At 36.4% G+C, this 19,120-nt stretch overlaps 1 pseudogene; it reads left to right on the top strand.

Annotated features, from left to right (window-relative positions):
* The first annotated feature begins 771 nt into the window (after window positions 1-771).
* LOC108712341 lies at window positions 772-11,574 on the top strand (annotated as a pseudogene).
* Window positions 11,575-19,120: the final 7,546 nt, after the last annotated feature.

Below are 19,120 nucleotides of genomic sequence, written 5' to 3'. Positions count from 1 at the left end.
TATTGGTGGTAGGGGAAGAAATTGTCACTGTTTTTTTCTGTGTTTTTAACCAAGTCTGATGTATTTTGGAAATAGATTGATTTTCTACATTTGAGTGTGCATATATATACAGGGTCTTGGCTTCTGCATTCTAGGTGGGGGTTGTTGTGACTATTATTTTTTCAATATTTTATTTCCTGTGTTGTGCCTCTATTTACCTATGATTGATTAATATTTAGGCTGTGGTGCATGGACCTAATTTCATATTTTGTACATTTCTTTTTCTGGTTGAAATCATTTTTCCAGAATGAGTAATTCATTGTTTAGATGTAAAATCACGATTTTAGTAAATGGTATTTACCATATTTAGAGGCATCCATTACTTGCTTGCAGATATGTCACTTTTGCTTCCATATTATAATAATAATAATAATAATAATAAAAAGTATTTATAAGGCAACCAACTGTTTTGTTGTGCTCTATAGTAAAAGAGTTTATATCTTAAACATGTTTCAGTAGTATTATTGTTTCAAATAGATGATGCCTGGCTGTTGACATTTTGTAAATTAAGGCCTGTGTGAAATATGATTTATAATCTCTGTTATAAGGGCTAAATGTACAGCATATGTTGAAGTCATGTTGTTTAGCTTTTTCTAAGACTGACTGATTGTTCTTTAACCAATTAAACAAGTGATCTGTAACTGTAAGCTGTTGTTGGTAGGCTCGCATGAAAGGTTGGTTGTCCTTGACAACATAAAACTAGCATTGGCTACTCTCTAAACTTTTAGGCCCATGAAGACATCTAAGGTGTCCATCAGTGAGAAAGAGGAGGATGATGATGATGACAATGGCGATCAAGATGAAACCGATGAGGAGGACGATATGTCTACAGACTCTCAACAGGGAAGCAGAAATGCAAAAGAAAGGTATAAGGAATATTTAAAGGAAAACTATACATCCAAAATGAATACTTAAGTTACTATTCACATCCTATTTAAGTGGCATATTAAAGTATCTCACTGATATGAAATATAAATTTAAGTGAATATTGCCCTTTTACATCTTTTCCCCTGAGCCTTCATGTTGTGATGATCTGTGTGCTGCCTCAGAGATCACGAAACAGGCTATGTGTTTTATCTACTTTGTGGCCTAAATAAAGTTCTCCATTATTTTACAAGCCTGTTTGTGGGATCTGTAAGTGCCTGCAGTTTTCTCCTTTGGTCGGAAATACCACAACTTGAAGTGTAACGGGAAGACGTGTGGAAGCAAAAGACACAAGTTTGTCCGTTAATTGACTCATGTGACCTAACAAGTATGGCTTGTTTGTGTGCACAGTGAATTGTATGATCCCAGGGGGCGGCCTTATTTCTTAAAATGAGAGCCATTACACAATGGCACATGCTAGTAAAAAAGGTTTATTTACATGAGGCAGGTTCTTATATACAAATTGTTTTATGTAATTTATTGTTTTAGAAACCTACATTGTTTCGAAGGTATAGTTTTCCTTTAATGTCACTGATTTATTTATTCAGATGAGTAATATTTAATAGAAGCTTAAATCACTTCATTGTCTATTTGTAGTGGTTATTCCACCAGATTTGGGGGATCTAAGGGTTTATTGCAGGTAGAAGTAAAGAAAAAAAGAACAGCGGCCATCTGATGTTAACGAGGGTAACACTTTGTTCACTAGGTGCGTTATATTTGTGTTAATTTACAGTTATTTCACTAAACATTTGTCAAAATAATTTATGCACTTTTTCTATGCATTTTCCAATCTTACAGTAAATGTGATTTTATTCAGATATATCTTTCTATAAAATATTGATGTGTATTGGAGGAAAACATCCTTAATATGACACCAATTCCATCAGACAATGTTCCTGTTAGCTAGGCCATGCCACTAAGCTGTTTTGTTGTCACATGGTTTTCACATGAGATATTGATCAGGGATCTTTTGGAACACCTAAGAAGTATTATTTTAAACAGATGCCATACATGACCCAATGTAAAATAGTATGCTGATAATTATAGTATTAATAAAATTAAAGGCCAATGGTATCACTGACCTATAATTGTACTAATGCTATAATACATCTTCTAATTAATATAGACCTTTGAATTTTTGCAAGGCTACAATTGAAGTGCTTTATGTTTTCAGTGTATTCTATACACACTAATCTTTAGAATTGCATGTTTGACTCAATAGCTATTCTGTTTGAGAGCATTAATTAGACATGTTCATCCACTTGTATTTCGTTAATTTTTTTTCTTCTGTTTTGTTTGTGTACTTTACGACCCTCGCAACGGTTTTTGTTAAACCACTTTAGAATTACTGCAAATAACCACATTGTAGTGGATTTACATATTGCTCTTTCTGCAGCTGTGGTAATAGCTGGTAATTAGGGTGTGCAGCATTTCAATATCAATTGAGCAACATGTTAGTAGTGGCTGCTGCAATTGTCTCATTAGGTGCCTCGCTTGGCACTTACAGTGATGGCTACTGGCATTTACATAAATCATCTAGAATAATTCTAAACTGTTTATATTCTACCCTCAAGGAACCTGTCATTTAAAGGAGAAGGAAAGGCTAAAATTAAGTAAGCTTTATCAGAAAGGTCTATATAAATACACCAGTAAACCCTCAAAGTAATGCTGCTCTGAGTCCTCTATTGTGTATACATGGGCTTCTGTATCAGACTTCCTGTTTTTAGCTGAAACATCCAGGGCAGGGCTTGAGCATGCTCAGTTTGCTCCTCACTCCCTCCCTCCTCCCATCCCTTCTGTAATCTGAGCTCAGAGCTGTAAGTGAGCAGGGAGAGACTCAGGCAGGAAGTGATGTGTCACCAAGCTTATATGGCAGCTTCTATCCTAAACAAAAATAGACAGTGTCTAGAGCTGTTTACTCAGGTATGGTAAAGCATTCTGCAGAATAAATATATCATTCTAGCTTGCACTATTTTGGCTAATATGTTGGAAATAAACTGTCTTGGCGCTTTCCTTCTCCTTTAACTCTGAAGAAGAAAACCTAGAAGAGATGTTGTTAAGATTTGGTAACATTAAATATGTCCGGATAGTGATGCACCCAGTTACAGAACACTCCAAAGGTCAGTTTTCTGTACACTAATTAGTGATACATGTTGGAGACATTGCTTGGTGACCCGTAACAGTGCTCCAGGGTATAACTAAATATGGATTTTTGGCAAAAAGTTACTTTTGGAAATGAGTGTATTTGTAAATGAGTTTGATAGGATTTGTTTAAAGAAATTAGATGGCACTTTTTCCACATTAAGTTTATTGGCTGCTGTAGAGAAATGCTTTTGCCTGTTAAAAGAGAACTAAACCCTAAAAATGAATATGGTTAAAATGCTATATTTTATATACTGAACTTATTGCACCAGCCTAAAGTTTCAGAATCTCAATATCAGCAATGATCCAGGACTTAAAACTTATCATAAGGGGTCAACATCTTGGAAAGTGTCTGTGAAACTCACATGCTCACAAGCTAAGCTTGGGGTTGTTGCAAATTTACAAGCAGAAAATGAGATTTGGACCTTGACCTATCTGTATTGCAAATTCCCAGCAATTGGTATTTAAGTATACATTCTAATATATACATTATACTTTTCTTCTATCTGTACATGGCTAAAAATGAATGCAGAGAATGCAGTGCAAACAATTAAAATATACTACGTGTTGGCCTTGGTCCTGATTAACTTTGGGACTAGGAAAAGTTAAAATGTGCTCAACTCTTTCTGCCAGGCAGGATTTATTATTTACTCTTCTGTATCATGTTTCCTTGCATTTCAGGTTGTGCCTTTGTTCAGTTTGTGGAAAAAGAAGCAGCTGAGAAGTGTCTGGCAGCTGCTAATGACGAATCTGAGGTACTATGATTATTACACATTACTATGATCGTACATTTCTTGCAGTATTACACAATTGTGATAGATATCGTAGAACAATTATAAGGCTCTGTGCTCAAACTCAAATACAAGAGGCATGGTCAAGAGGTACAGCTTGTGCAGATAAGGTTAGAACATGTAAGTACATGTAAATATGAATGCAATATGTAAATAATTATTTTCTACTGAACCCAAATGCACAGACCGTTCAATGGTTAAACTTTGTAAATAAGGCCATACAACGTATTAGGCTGATGTATCTAACAATGCTCCACAATGTAAAAATAAAATATGGGACATGTGTCTAGAGGCTAGACAACTTAACTATAACTAGAAGGTAAATTCCTTCCTGTGATTACTACCAATTTGTATCATTGTCCCACTTGTTTAGTAGTGTACAGTACCCTTTTTGATTTTCACCCACTGTAGAAATTATTTTATAGGAAGGTTTAGTTGAAAGGTTTTTGTTTAATATAATAGAAGCCAATAATGTGTTTTTTCTCCAGCCTTAATTATAAATGTAAAAGTGCGTATGACACAGCATGTGTGATGTTTCACTGCCTGTTAGATACCTGCTTTTTAACAAATAAAATAAATTTTAAAAAAACTTGTAATTTTGCTTAGAATGGTGGTCTGAAGCTTGATGACAGAAAGCTGTTGGTAAATCCAGCAGTGAGCAGGGAGGAAGCTGAAAAACTACAGAAAAAAAGGTTAAAAAACCCACAGGAACTAGGAATCTCTACTTGGCCAGGGAAGGACGGAAGTATAAAGTATGAATAGCAATACCTATGCAAAATGAACTGCAGATCTTGAGATCATTATAGCCTTGGGTATTATTGTTGTTCAAGATGTTGTCCAAGCAGATCTTAAAGGCATTAACGAAATCTGCCATCACAACGTCAGCTGGATATTCTGCAACCCCAAAGCCCTCACCGCAAAGAACCGTATTAACTGCTTCAAATGAAAGTTCATCAAGTCTAAACGGGAGTCTTCTTTATTTTCTTCTTTGTTTTGTTAAAAAGATTCCCAACAGTCTGTTATAATGTTCTCTAATTTACTTGAAAAGAAAACCTTTTCTTAATATCCCAAACAAAATAGTGCTTCCTCAGTTTAATTGCTCCATTCATTCTACATGTTTAGTTGCAGATCTGCATACTTTCATTAATATCCAGCTTAAGGATTGGAGCCCAAAACTGCACTGCATATTCAAGGTGATGCCTTGCCAGGGATCTGAGGCAAAATTAAGTTTACATTCCTCAAGTTAATGTTCTTTTTTTATGCAAGACACTACTTCATTAGCTTTAGCAGCCACAGGCTGACATTGTCTAGAATTTTTGTTAGCCACAAAAATCCCCAAATCCTTCTCAATTAAGAAGGCCCCAACACACTACTAGTATTATTTCTACCACAAGCTTGCAACCCATCTTCTATTTTATACAAATCTGTTTGCAAAGTGGCAACATCCTACATGGAATTTTGCAAAATTTAGTTCTCTTTTAGCTAGTATGTAAAATACACAAATAACGTTTGTACACAAATAATGTTAGGTTGTTTTGTACAGGAGACATACTTGGTAAGAAACTCATTTTACAGATGTGTTTTTAAAAGAACCACAAAAATTATGTACCAGGGGACAACCCAATAATGTCATGGTTCTTTAGGTTAATGGTTTTACCATCCTAATCTCAATACATTAATTTTTAGTTATATGAGAAGGAACAAAAGCTGCAGAGGGGCTGAGTCCTGAAGATCTGGTGAAAAGAGCTCAGGTAATTGCTGTAGGAATTAAGAATCCATCATCACCTTGTTGTGGAACATTTGTAATAGAGTAATACACACACAATTCCAGAGAAGAGTATTATTAGTTGTAATATACATTCTACACCAGTTGGAGCTTTTAAGCAGAGAACCATTTGTTTCAGCCCCAGTTAAGTGGCTCAGTAGTAGGGGACAGATTTATTACCCAACAGTTTGCATTTATCACTGTTTTGTAGGTAATGACACAAGGGGAAATTTGCTAGGTGAGGTTTTGGGCAACTGGATATCCATTTAAAACACGTCACACAGCAGTGCCTGTCTCTGCACCCATTACTTTAAGTTCAGGTTAATGGAGCTCAGGTTGAAGCATTTTTTACCCTGCCCACATAGCTGTCATATGCTGGGGGAACAAAATACAGTAGATCACCCATAAACAACTTACACATTGATCAAAGCATTTACTGATCTGATCAATCTGTCAAAGTGTGTTTAATTACTTTCCTCATTGTGCTCATTTGTATTAGAGTTCAACTGCAGTATTGAGATGTTACGTCCCTCTTAATCATTAGGCCCCAGAAATGACTGGGCATTTTATTAAAATTAAATGCATTGCAAGTCAACAAGGGGCTTAACAATTTGAAACAGAGCTTTGTTAGTATTTGCATTAAATTAGAAAGCCCTTGCATATACTGATGTACAATTAAATGTTTCAACAGAACCGTTTCTTCTGAAATTGGAGTAAATGAGTTCTACAAAAAACCCTGTCCTGGTCCTGTCACAGTATGAGGTATGAAGTGCAGGGACTCTTAGTTTCAAACATGAAAACCTAGCAAAACTATATGGTGAGCAGACAGACATTCCCCAAATATAACAGATAAATACTCCATGTTAAACTTAAAAAAATTTACTATGATAATACAAAATATAGTATCTACTTATAAAAAGCATAAACAATGTTATTATTAGTTTTGGATATACAAGTAGATGCAAGTACTGTAGATTGAAACATGTTTATTCATTTATTAAAGGGATATCCACCTTACCACTTTTGTATGACTTTGCAAAAAGTTGGCCTTTCCCTTTCCTTGTCCAGCATGGACCTAAATATGACTGCTTTGACACCCAGAAAAGTGCTTGAGAACAAAACCTTCTTTTTTTTCCCTACATATTTCTTTTTGGGCTTGCTATTACTGAAAAATCTATTTAAACTGGCATCTGACATTTTTTTTTTATAAATTCTTTATTTTAGTTTTATATGCAACACCAAACATACATAAGGAAGATACTACCATTGTAAAGAAATATAGCATTTATCCCAAATCGGTAATACACATACAACAATGTACAGGCCCAATATGTCATTTTTAAAGCCTATTCAATTGGTGTCAAATGCAAGTCGGTAGCATATACATAAATAATAGAATAAGAAGCAAAACAAAATAGAAAAATGAAAAAGAAAACATACTAGCAAAATAGCTAACTGACTAACTAACTGAAATGGGCAGGCAAATTTCAGTTTCACCGGTATTTTGAAAAAGAGAGAAGTGAGTGTGTTCCACTTAACAATGTAAACAGCAATATGAATGTGGATATATGAAAGCAAGAATGAGCAGGTGTGTGAATGAATGAATATCTAATTGAGTGCCAGGGGTCTCAGTGGTACATCCATGGTACCTACAATGGAATCACGATATTAGAGCAGCATATTCTGGGGATTCGGAAAATTGCACCCAATAAAACCATTTAAGAGCTAAGTTCTTCTGCTGCTTTGGTTGACTGCTATCCGACTTATAACGTTCAAACTGGTAAATCTCATTTACCTTGAGTGCCCAGTCCTTAAGTGTAGGAATTGTCGTCGATTTCCAGTGGAAAGGTATCAGCATTTTAGCAACAGTCACTAAAGTTGAGAGAAGTGAATTTTTATATCTTGTGGCAGACATCTCGTTGTGATGTAGTAGAAAAAATTGCGCCGAATCCAGTATATCCAAATCAGTAAATCTAGGCAGTATCTGTTTAATCTGATTCCAAAACATTTGTATTTTAGGGCAATGCCATAAAATATGTGTAAGAGTTCCATTAGGCTGGCCACATCTCCAGCAGACATCCGGGACAGTTGGAAATATTTTGGAAAGCATATGAGGTACTCTATACCAATGAGATAAAATTTTGAAATTATTTTCTAACATCCTGGCACATCTAGAGGATTTGTACGACTTTATGACAATCAACTCCCATTCCCCATCAGTAAAAGTGCAATGTAATTCTGTCTCCCATTTCCTTTTATAGTTGTTCATGGGCAAATGAGCGCTGCCTAATAACAATTTGTATATTTTGGCTATTTCATGAGAGGTACGGTCTGAAGTAGTGAACATTTGTTCAAATAAGGTATCATCCGGTCCTGTATCATCAATGATTCTTTTTCTATGCAAAAAATGTTGGATTTGGCAGAGGCGTAAACTTTTGATTGCATTTATGACTTCTGGTGGTAGTATATCCGCCATAGGTTTAATGGATCGTCCGTTAAGCAATTGGTAAGCCCAAAGCTTGTTTGTGGAAGTCCATTTGTTAAAATGAATGGGTTGCATACCTGGTGCAAAGTCTTTGTTATGTAATAGTGGAGTAAGTCTAGAATGCTCATTTAAAAGTTGCTTTTTGTATTTAAGTGCATCCCACGTGTAGATGATCTCCTGCACAATGGCATCTGACATTTTAAATGTCTTGCTCTATTAGTTTTAGGAGATTAAGCGACAGAAGCAAAAATGTCAGAACATCTTTGTTTCCAAACCCGCCTCTGTGTTCACAACATCTCTAAATCTGCAGATGACATACTGCGTCAGCTAATCCTTACTGCATCTGGAGGGGGGTCCTCTGTCCGGATCAAAGAGGTAAGAAAGCACAAATGTTTTGAGTTACATCTTGGTTATTTAGGCAGCCTAACATTTCCATCATTTCATGGTACTTATTCCTGTTTACAAACTTTTGTTGCTTTTAGCAGTTGTTTGAGTTAATAAAGTTGTTCTTTTAGATGTTTTGTACAATTAACTGCTGTTTCAACCTTGCCCTTCTTCGTTTTTTATTATCGGTCACAAAAGAACTCTGAAACTAGAATACAAATTACTTTTACAGGGGTCCCACAAATAACACTGATGTATATGTTGTTCTGAGAACAGAACATAAACAATTATCTATAAACTTTTGATTGTGAACAAGGTTGTCCATTTATTAATATCTTACTAAGCTACCAAAATGATTCTTCAGTTCTGTAAACCTAAAATATTAACCCAGGGTAAAAGCAAATATAGAGGTAAGGTCACCTATAGTGATGATGTATCTGCTGTTATGGTTGTAATTACAATTTTATTTAAGGTTCAATGGGCCTTTCACTACCTACTTTTTGTAGCTGTTATATTTTTACAGATCTAATTTTGCCCATCAATACATTCGTGTTATATATCCCATTATCTTTTGCTACATTGCAGTGCCGTGTCATGCGGGATTTTAAAGGTATGGGTGGAAACCATAATGGTCAGTCTCTAGGGTATGCCTTTTTTGGATTTAATGACCGTGAACATGTACTGGCAGCCCTAAGAAGTGTCAACAACAATCCAGACATCTTTGGTCCAAAAAAGGTGAGATTTCTTTATATGCCAATGCACTTCATCGGATTTTAGATTTGCATACAGTTACTGCCATGACTGCAGTTTGTTTTTTTTTGTTTAAGTAAAACAATTCTATTGGGATTGTTTAATGTAAATTATCTTTAGCACACTTAAAGGGATCCTGTCATCGGAAAACATGTTTTTTTTTTCAAAACGCATCAGTTAATAGTGCTACTCCAGCAGAATTCTGCACTGAAATCCATTTCTCAAAAGAGCAAACAGATTTTTTATATACAATTTCGAAATCTGACATGGGGCTAGACATTTTGTCAATTTCCCAGCTGCCCCTGGTCATGTGACTTGTGCCTGCACATTAGGAGAGAAATGCTTTCTGGCAGGCTGCTGTTTTTCCTTCTCAATGTAACTGAATGTGTCTCAGTGGGACATGGGTTTTTACTATTGAGTGTTGTTCTTAGATCTACCAGGCAGCTGTTATCTTGTGTTAGGGAGCTGTTATCTGGTTACCTTCCCATTGTTCTTTTGTTTGGCTGCTGGGGGGGTGATATCACTCCAACTTGCAGTACAGCAGTAAAGAGTGACTGAAATTTATCAGAGCACAAGTCACATGACTTGGGGCGGCTGGGAAATTGACAATATGTCTAGCCCCATGTCAGATTTCAAAATTGAATATAAAAAAATCTGTTTGCTCTTTTGAGAAATGCATTTCAGTGCAGAATTCTGCTGGAGCATTAACTGATTCATTTTGGGAATTTTTTTTTCCCCATGACCGTATCCCTTTAAGCTATGGTGATCCAAATTAGGGAAAGACCCATACAGGTCCCATACCTGTATTAAACTAGATTTAGAAAACCATTATGAATTAACATCCTTTGCTTCATCAGATTTCTTTTCTTTCTGGAATATCATACCACCAATCCTTGTGTAAATCCTTTTTGTAAATATTACAAAAAAAAATAGTTAGCCAGATACAACTTAAATCTGTCCTCTACACTGATGGGCTTCAGAATATCCCCTGACTGTCAGATAAAGTTTTGTATTTATTTTATTGCACAGAGACCAATTGTGGAGTTCTCCCTGGAAGATATGAATAAATTGAAGCTTAAAGAGAGGAGGGCACAGTGCAGCCTGGTAAGAAAAGAACAGCATAAGATGTTTTCTAGTAACAGACAATGTATGGTATAAATAAAAGTATGGCAGCTTTAGTGTTCCTTATCGTATTTAGTTCTGAATGGTTGCTTCACTATTTTGTCTGATGTGTTTCACTGTAGAGGCAGATGAATTTTCTGTCCAGTATAACTGTTGATATTTTAGGACTAATTTGTGTAATAAGAAACTCCATTTATTTTTTCTAGGAAGTGTTAAGGCAGAAACAAGCAAAGGCCCAAGCTTTTGGTGAGACAACGCAAGTGTCATGATACAGGCCTGTAATAGTTAATAAAACAGGCCAAGGTATCATGAGGTGAGTGACCCCTGATAGCCACACCTAGGGGCCGATTCACTAAGGGTCGAATTTCGAAGTTAAAAATACTTCGAAATTCGACCCTCGGATTGAAATCCTTCGACTTCGAATATCGAAGTCGAAGGATTTAGCGCTGATCCTGCGATCGATCGATCGAAGGATTTTCCGTTCGATCGAACGATTAAATCCTTCGAATCGAACGATTCGAAGGATTTTAATCCAACGATCGAAGGAAAATCCTTCGATCAAAAAATCACAGGCAAGCCTATGGGGACCTTCCCCATAGGCTAACATTGACTTCGGTAGCTTTTAGCTGCCGAAGTAGGGGGTCGAAGTTTTTTTTAAAGGGGAAGTACTTCGACTATCGAATGGTCGAATAGTCGAACGATTTTTCGTTCGATTCGTTCGATTTCGTTCGACTTCGAACGAATTTAACCAATTCGATGGTCGAAGTACCCAAAAAATACTTCGAAATTCGAAGTATTTTTCATTCGAATCCTTCACTCGAGCTTAGTGAATCAGCCCCTTAAAGTCACGTGCTGTTGGAAGTATCGTGTTCGTGACAGCAAGTTCAGGGAAAACCAAAGAAAACCAAATTAAGAAAAGATGAAGCCCACTCTGGCATGAAAGGTGAAACCAAAATTGAGTACAAACCCAAAGGCACCACAGTTGTTAAGCTAACTACCTCTAGTAGTGCTGATAATGACAGCGCAACAAAAGTATAGAATTCCACGGCATCTGCCCCATGGTCTGGGTTCATTACAAAAGTGGAAGTCGAACAAGAGGAACTTCCTGATGGGGAAAAAAGAGAAGAAAGGTCCTACCTTTACCTTCTCATAAAGGCACTAAAATCCCGTGAGGAGAGTTCTTTTAAATATATACCGGTAATTGTATTTTAAATATTGTATGGTCTCCAGTCAATCCAACAGAATATCTGCAACATAAAAATACAATTCCCCTGCAACAAATTAGCAACAACTGTAAATAAGAAAAAAAAAAAAAAAAAAGCTTGGAGCAAAATATTTATTTTCATACAACTATCCTCTCCACTCCAATATGGTCTCATTAGTTCATATTTATTACATAAATATTAATGTTAAAGAATGCAGAATTTATACTGTTTTAACTATTCTACATCTTTTGATATGCGACTGATAATTATGGATATGCATTTCTACAGCAGAATTGTTTATCATATCTGAGGTGTTTTCATTATCATGCGTGTAACCTTAAAATTAACATAATAAAAAAGCAAGGGCACTAGACATGCTAATGCTTAAGCAAAAAAATCCTCTTAATAATGTGTCAAAAAAACAGAACTAAATGAAAGTAAGGACATTTTTTTATTTTTATTTGAAAAACTGTAATAGTAAAGTGGTATTTATTTGATATCATTTTCCCTTTCCTGACAAAGGGAATGTTTTGGCAACATAGCCATCCAGTGGCTCAGGAGTAACATGTTGCTCACCAAACCCTTGGATGTTGCTCTCAGTGGCCTCAAAGCAGGTGCCTGTTATTGAATTCTAGGCTTGGAGGAAAATTTTAATTGAATAAAAACCAGGTGTACGGGCAGTAGAACCTCCTGTAGGCTGCCAGTACACATACGGGCTAACAAATAGCCACACTTATTTGTTTCCCCAAAGGACTTTTTTCATGTTTGTGTTGCTCACAAACTCTCTTTACATTTGAATGTGGCTCATGGGTAAAAAAAAGGTTGGGATCCCCTGTTCTAAAACTTATTTGCAACTGGAATCCATTTTTTTTTTTGTGGTGTTTTAAAATGATTTAGCTTTCAGCTCTCCAGTTTGGAATTTTAGCAGCTGTCTAGTTGCTAGGGTCCAAATTACCCTACCAACTAGGCAGTGGTTTAAATTGGAGACTGGAATATGAATAGGAAAGGGACTAATTAGTAAATTAAATAATAAAAATTAACAATATCTATAAAATTGTCATTGGGAACACTGCACATTCTATTCCAAATCAAAACGGGAAGATAGCAGTGCAGAAAATGATAGGCTGTTCAGCTAAAATGAACTCAAACGCTTTAAAATAGCAACCAAAACCTGAAAGATGTGGAAGAAAATGGAAACTTCGATAATCGAAGTTGATGGATTTCAATTCCGCAGTTAATTAACCCTCGATATTCGACCATAAGTAAATTTGCGCCATAGTGTTGTTAAAAGAAGATCGTGCGAACCTTGCCCTTGTCCCTAATTTTTTTAAATGTGTTGCTGGCATCAAATTCAAAAGAATCCTATATTTATTACAAAACAGTATAATTTATCAGTTTCAACTGTACTATTTGTAAAGAAATATAAATGATTTGCAAACCATTGCTTTTTTTTACATTCCTGTCTTTTCGGAAACAGGGTTGTACAACTTGCATTCATTTTTTTATGTTTTCCATAGTTCCCTTTTAATCATCATAATTGTAATGGTATTGTAGCACCTATATGGGCCAGTGTATTAAAAACAGTTTAATAGTATGCTTGGAATGAAACTTCATTGTACAGTAGAAACCTAATGAGAATCATTAAATTAAATCAGCTTCATTCCCTCTTTTGTGCAGTTAATTAAGTTAAAATTACTGTGTTTCATTCATAAGCTCTTGCTCATATACCAAGTAATTATATTCCTCACATGATTTGCAAATCTATTTTTTATTTTGACGTTTACAGATTATTATTTTTAAAGTATAAATGATTTACAGTAATTTCTATTTTTGAATATTAGTAAAATATACGAGATATGGACATTTTGCCTATTTATCAATAATATGTGCGAGTAATGCATAATAATGTTTATAAGTCTTATTTTCTAACATACACACAGATAATACAGCGGATATATTTTACCATATAATTACACTGGTGGATATGAGAAGTCGGGTTGAGAAGAGTATTCGAAACAAAAATGGGTAGCAAAGTTATTGATATTGCTAGCTGAGCAATAAAAATATATTTTGGTTGTTATTGTTGGGTACCTCCAGTGGCAATGTCAATAAACACTCTTATAGAAGATCAAAGAGGGCACCCTATTCATTGCTTAGTATACGTAAATAAATAAAGCTACACTAGTGCTTGCTCAAATAGAAATTAGACAATATTGAAGTGCAGGCTGTCCTGGAACCCAAAAGTCTGGGCCAGGATCCATACACCTTTCACAGGTTGTAGCCAAACTTTACCATCCACTCACCGCACCTGCAACCTTAGTATGCTTCACTTCCACCGCCAGACCAATGTTCCCTCTCAGGTATGTGTTCGTGCACGCACACACACATTTTGAAACCAGCTCATACAACAAATTGTGGTGCTCACAAAAAGTGTTGTGTGAAAACACACATTTTTAAATTAACCAGACCTGAACACATAGTTTTTAAAAAGTGAGCACAACAATTTAAAATGTGCTCACAAAAGATTTCTTTTTGCACACATAACCGTGAAGGAATTAGAGGGAACATTGCTCCAGACATCAAGAATTACAGACTCACACCTGCGTGCCCTGCCCCTTTGGTGACACCATATTTGGTCAGGCACAGGGCTATAAATACCGGAGGCTCTGCAGGTTAGGGATGGATATGGGTCATCTTTTTGTCAATCACCCTTCACTACTACTAAATATTGTCTTATTCTACTTCTGTTTATACCTTGACCAGATTTAGGAACTCTGCTATTACCCATTATCTCTGTTTGGGCTACTGCCAGTTCTGCGATATTACTTACTTAAGAGTGCTTGGATTTCCTGGTAGGTTTTGAGAACAGATAAGGAAGAAAGGACATTTGTCAAAGAAACAAGTTAGAAATAATGTACCTCACTTAGATAAATTGCTTAGGGAAATCATTACAGGCATTATCATTGTTTGTCTCTTCACAATGTAAGCTGGAAAATGTAAATGATTACTTGGATTACAAAATGCAAGCTGAAAACTTTTTGGGTCCACTGAGTGCACACAACAATAACTAATATATGGTTATATTAGTTATATTCATATCTGAGCATATTGCTTTTGTCTCTTACACTTTTCACTCCTGTTACTTTTTAAAATTGCCCATTAATACTGTGACCATGGGCATCTGCAGAAAATTCCCCCAACTCCGTGGAAGCAACTTGGGCCTCCTATTCTGTTCACGTAGCGTTCCTTACTTGCAGCTGCTCATAGCTGCCTGTGATGATTCTGTGGCAGCTATGTACGTGCACAGAGTAGGCACTAGTAGGCAGCTCTATTGAGGACATAATAGGAGGCAACGTGTGACTTGTGCAAGTTATGTCATGATGACTGAGGCAAAGTAGTAAGTAACTGTGCTTTTTAGAAGTATGTACTCAGACACAGAATAGAAGCCTAACTCCCATGGACGCCCATGACTCATCAGTGCTGTGGTCACTGCTGCAGTAATGCAGTAATGTGCTTTCCCAAGAATATTTGTTTTTCTGCAGTTGATTTGATCTTTGGGAGGACTTTTACTAGTGCTTGTCCAGTTTTCTCCACATGTAATGCTGATTTGAGCTGTACTCTTTGGCACAAAGGACAATTCCTTTTCTTACCCAATTTGGACCTGATAAGTTGCAACTCTCAGTAGAGTGTGTGTTACATTGGACTCTCCCAAGTCCCTTGCTGTAGAGTGGGTGAAGGCTTAAACACCATTGATATCACACACACACATAGATCTCTCAAAAACTTGGGCCTCAGTAGGCCTATGTTTGCTGAATCTTAAATATCCTTTTAAGTGTGTCTTCCAAACTGTACAATATACAATCAATTTACAGATTTTTTAAATGTTTCCTTTTCTTAATGGTTTTAGACATTAGTTTCAACCATATAGTAGTATTCACTAACAAGTCTCCATTGTTAGATGGTTGCCCACAGTGGCGCTTCTCCAGGAATCTCTCTCTATACCTGAGCCAAAATATTAAGGTGGCCTAAGTATTTTGTACCTTGAAAACTTTTATTGCTGCCCAATTGATTCCTCTCATCCATATGCATGCCATCAAGTCCTGCAAAAGGATAACTTCTTTTGCTACATCACTTATATCCACTCTGCTTTTGTTCACGTCTGTGGTCTGCATTTTCCCACTGCACTAACAGGTTAAGTTGATATTGATGTTTTAGTAGCTTAATATAAATTATATGGTGGGGTGGAATAATTGTATCTTTTATTTTGCAGTCTAGATTTATGGGATATCATCAATGTACCAGAGTTCTACCACTGTCTTCATAATACATACATTTCTCCTCCACAGGGCCAGCACTAGTGCAGGCAGAAGAGGCACGTGCCTAGGGAGCAATGCAGTCTAATGAGCCACTAATCTATACTTTGTATGTTTATTTATATAGTACTGACATTTTCCACAATGTTTATAAGTCATAGGAGCTTAAAATATCAGGCCCCATCACATTCACTAGGGCCAAATTCAGCAGGAGTTATTTAACCTGCATGTATGTTTTTGGCATGTGGGAGGAAACTGCAGAAAAAATCCTTGCAGATAGTGCCCTGGCTGGAATTTAACCCAGGACTTGGGTTGCCACCTGTCTGGATTTGTCCCAGACAGCCGGTTTTCAAAAAGGCTGCCCGGGTCAATACAGTCTGCCCAGTTTTCCAAAAAATGAAAACTGGGCAGGACCCTGATTGACATGGTGATCAGCCAATCGCTGATCACCGTGTTATAGCCCCGCCCACAATGCCACCACCCCGTCCAAACAAAGTTGACAGCCCTACCCAGGACCCTGGCCCTACAAGGAAGCATTGTTAACCATTTCAGTTTATAAAGACAATTCTCTTCAATATTTTTGAAGAAGTTTATTGTTAGATGATTGGTGATCTAATCTATTGCATATTTGTGTGTTTTATAGATAACTAGAATCTCAGTCTTAGATTTTGCAGAGCCAAATAAGCAGGCTTTCCCATCTTTTCATATAAGCATTACTTGGGCTTGGTCTTTTCATTGTTATCTGTAATATAACCAGCGTATCAACTTAATTGCCCTTTACAGTGTGTGAAGGGTTAACGCAGCCTTAACAAAACTGATAGAACAGAAGTAAAGAATACCAAGGATAAAGAAAATGTGATTGGAATTTTTATGAAAGAATTTACAACTGTCCATTATTACCCTTTGGTTTAATAGTTATATACAAAGTAATATATAGTGGTATTAAAAAATAAAAATATATGCCCTGGATATCCACCTTGAAAGGCATCATTTCTCAGAAAGATAGAGCTCTTCTCTTGAATTGTTACATTTATGCACTTTATTCAAATACAAGTAGACTACATGATAGCCTTACGCGTTTGTGATAAAGCAATTCATTATACGCTCTTAAGGCTATGAGGAGGAGAGCTGAGAGCTCTTCATCTAGTAATATAAGTTAACAACTAAATCCTTCTGTGTGTGTGGAGGTCATGACTTTACAAGGACCACTGGAGGTGGTGGGGGTGTAGGAATTATTCACTCTTTTCACTGTCAGCTCAAACATAGTTCTCACCCTCCAGCCTTCTCATAAAATCTTTTGAAGTGCATGCAGTTTAGACCTTCAATCCCCTCTCTTTATGTGTGGCTACCATTTACATATCTCCTCTGCTACCTTCCTGTCTAACTTTGAAACCTATATTTATGTCTTCCTCTATACTGACAGCTCTGCATTTATCCTTGGTGAATTTAATGTCCTAATGATGATAATTAACAAACTTTGCCCTCTTGTTTTCTCCATCTAATATCCTCCTTTGAACTCTAGCAGTGGACTAGATGGACCAACCCAAGGATGGCCATGTTCTGAATCATCTTTACCAAACATGTCTCTCTTTCTGATTTTAACAGTGTTCCCTTTTGCTTTTTTGATCACCGTCTTGTTACATTTTTCCACACCTTCTCCTTCTCACACTGTCCTAATATGGATACATTACTATTGACCTCCTAGCCTAGCTCACTCTCTCAGGTCCAGTCTCTCCTCACTTAGGAATTCGTCCAGTCCTTATACTCTAGTCAGAGACTATGCCTACATTTTCTCATCCACCATTGACCTTCAGTTCCCTCAGTCTCCTTAAAAATAAACTCAAAGACTACCTCTTGGGGCACTGACAAAACATTTTACACAATCCTGGCACTTATGAGGCATAGATACCCACTTTAAACTGCAGCACTTGTTATCCCCCTATGTTACCATCCTCTTTCGACTGATAGTGGAGCAAGGACCTCCTTCCTCTTGTCTCCTAAACTTTCAGCACTTGATCTTGAATGTAACTGTGTTTTGTATTTATTTGTATTTTATTATTGTATTGGCCATGTTCATTCTATTAATTCATTGTCCTGCTGTACAAGTGGTGCTATTTAAATACAATTGTACATACATTATTGTGCACACAGCATCAGTGTGACATGCTGACTTGTAGTCTTGCTTGATGCAGATTTGAGTATTTAGATCATATGCCTTCGCATACGCATTTTACTTTACTTTTCGTAAGTTTACTTTACGTTTTTCATGTTCTTCCACTTTATGCAAAGAAATATTTATTTCTTTAAAAAGGATCTCTTAAATGTTATATGGTGTTCCTTGCTTGTAATTACATTTCCTTATGCTCCTTATTTAGAACATGCTGTAATAGGCATGCTGCAATTAATGTCACCCAGAATAAAGGCTATGCAGGGAAGGTGGCAAAAATTGAAATCTGAAGCTAGACAGCTGGTCATGCAAAAGTAATCAAGGGAATAGAAATTCAGACTTAGTAGGGATTGCAGAAAACTGATTCCAGTTCCTGCTGGAATGCAGTAAAAAGGCAACATTTGTAAGAAGGAATACAAAGATACCAGTGTATATGTCACTGCTACATAGAACCATGACTCACAGGTGGCTTATCACTCTTGCCAATCCCTGATAGACCTATCACTCCGATTCTACTTCCAAAAGAGAAATACGGCAGCACAAAGAAGATACAAATCTTTTGTGATTGCTGAACAACTTCCTTTTTGTAGTTTTTCAGGTTGCCACAAGATGGCGAGTCATACCAACAAAATCAAACTAATTTAGCAAGTGTTTGTACTGTATTAGAAAGGCCACACTGCACAAAATTGATTATAAATGCAGCCTGAGGTTCTAAAACAGTTGAAAGAGACCATTCGTTAATCACTGTCCCTGTAATTTATAATAGCAACTTATTTAAAGATTAGGTTAATAAAGCTCTTTTATCTCTTGTGGGTGAGTGTTCATACTAATGGCATGCATCCAGCCGCTTACTTAACAACCGTTTCAGTGATTTATTTTTCAAATATTTTTAATAACACGTATATTATCTTGGTGAATACATGCCAATTCTGGAAGAGAGTGCTTATGCATTGAATATAAGAACAAAATTACAAAGATACATTTTTTTATAATTATGCTTTGGCCAATATCACCCCGTACTAGTGATGACCTT

The sequence above is a fragment of the Xenopus laevis genome, chromosome 3S (assembly GCF_017654675.1).
Source record: "Xenopus laevis strain J_2021 chromosome 3S, Xenopus_laevis_v10.1, whole genome shotgun sequence".
In the NCBI taxonomy this organism is placed as follows: Eukaryota; Metazoa; Chordata; class Amphibia; order Anura; family Pipidae; genus Xenopus; species Xenopus laevis.
This window is presented reverse-complemented; position numbering and strand designations above follow the sequence as displayed.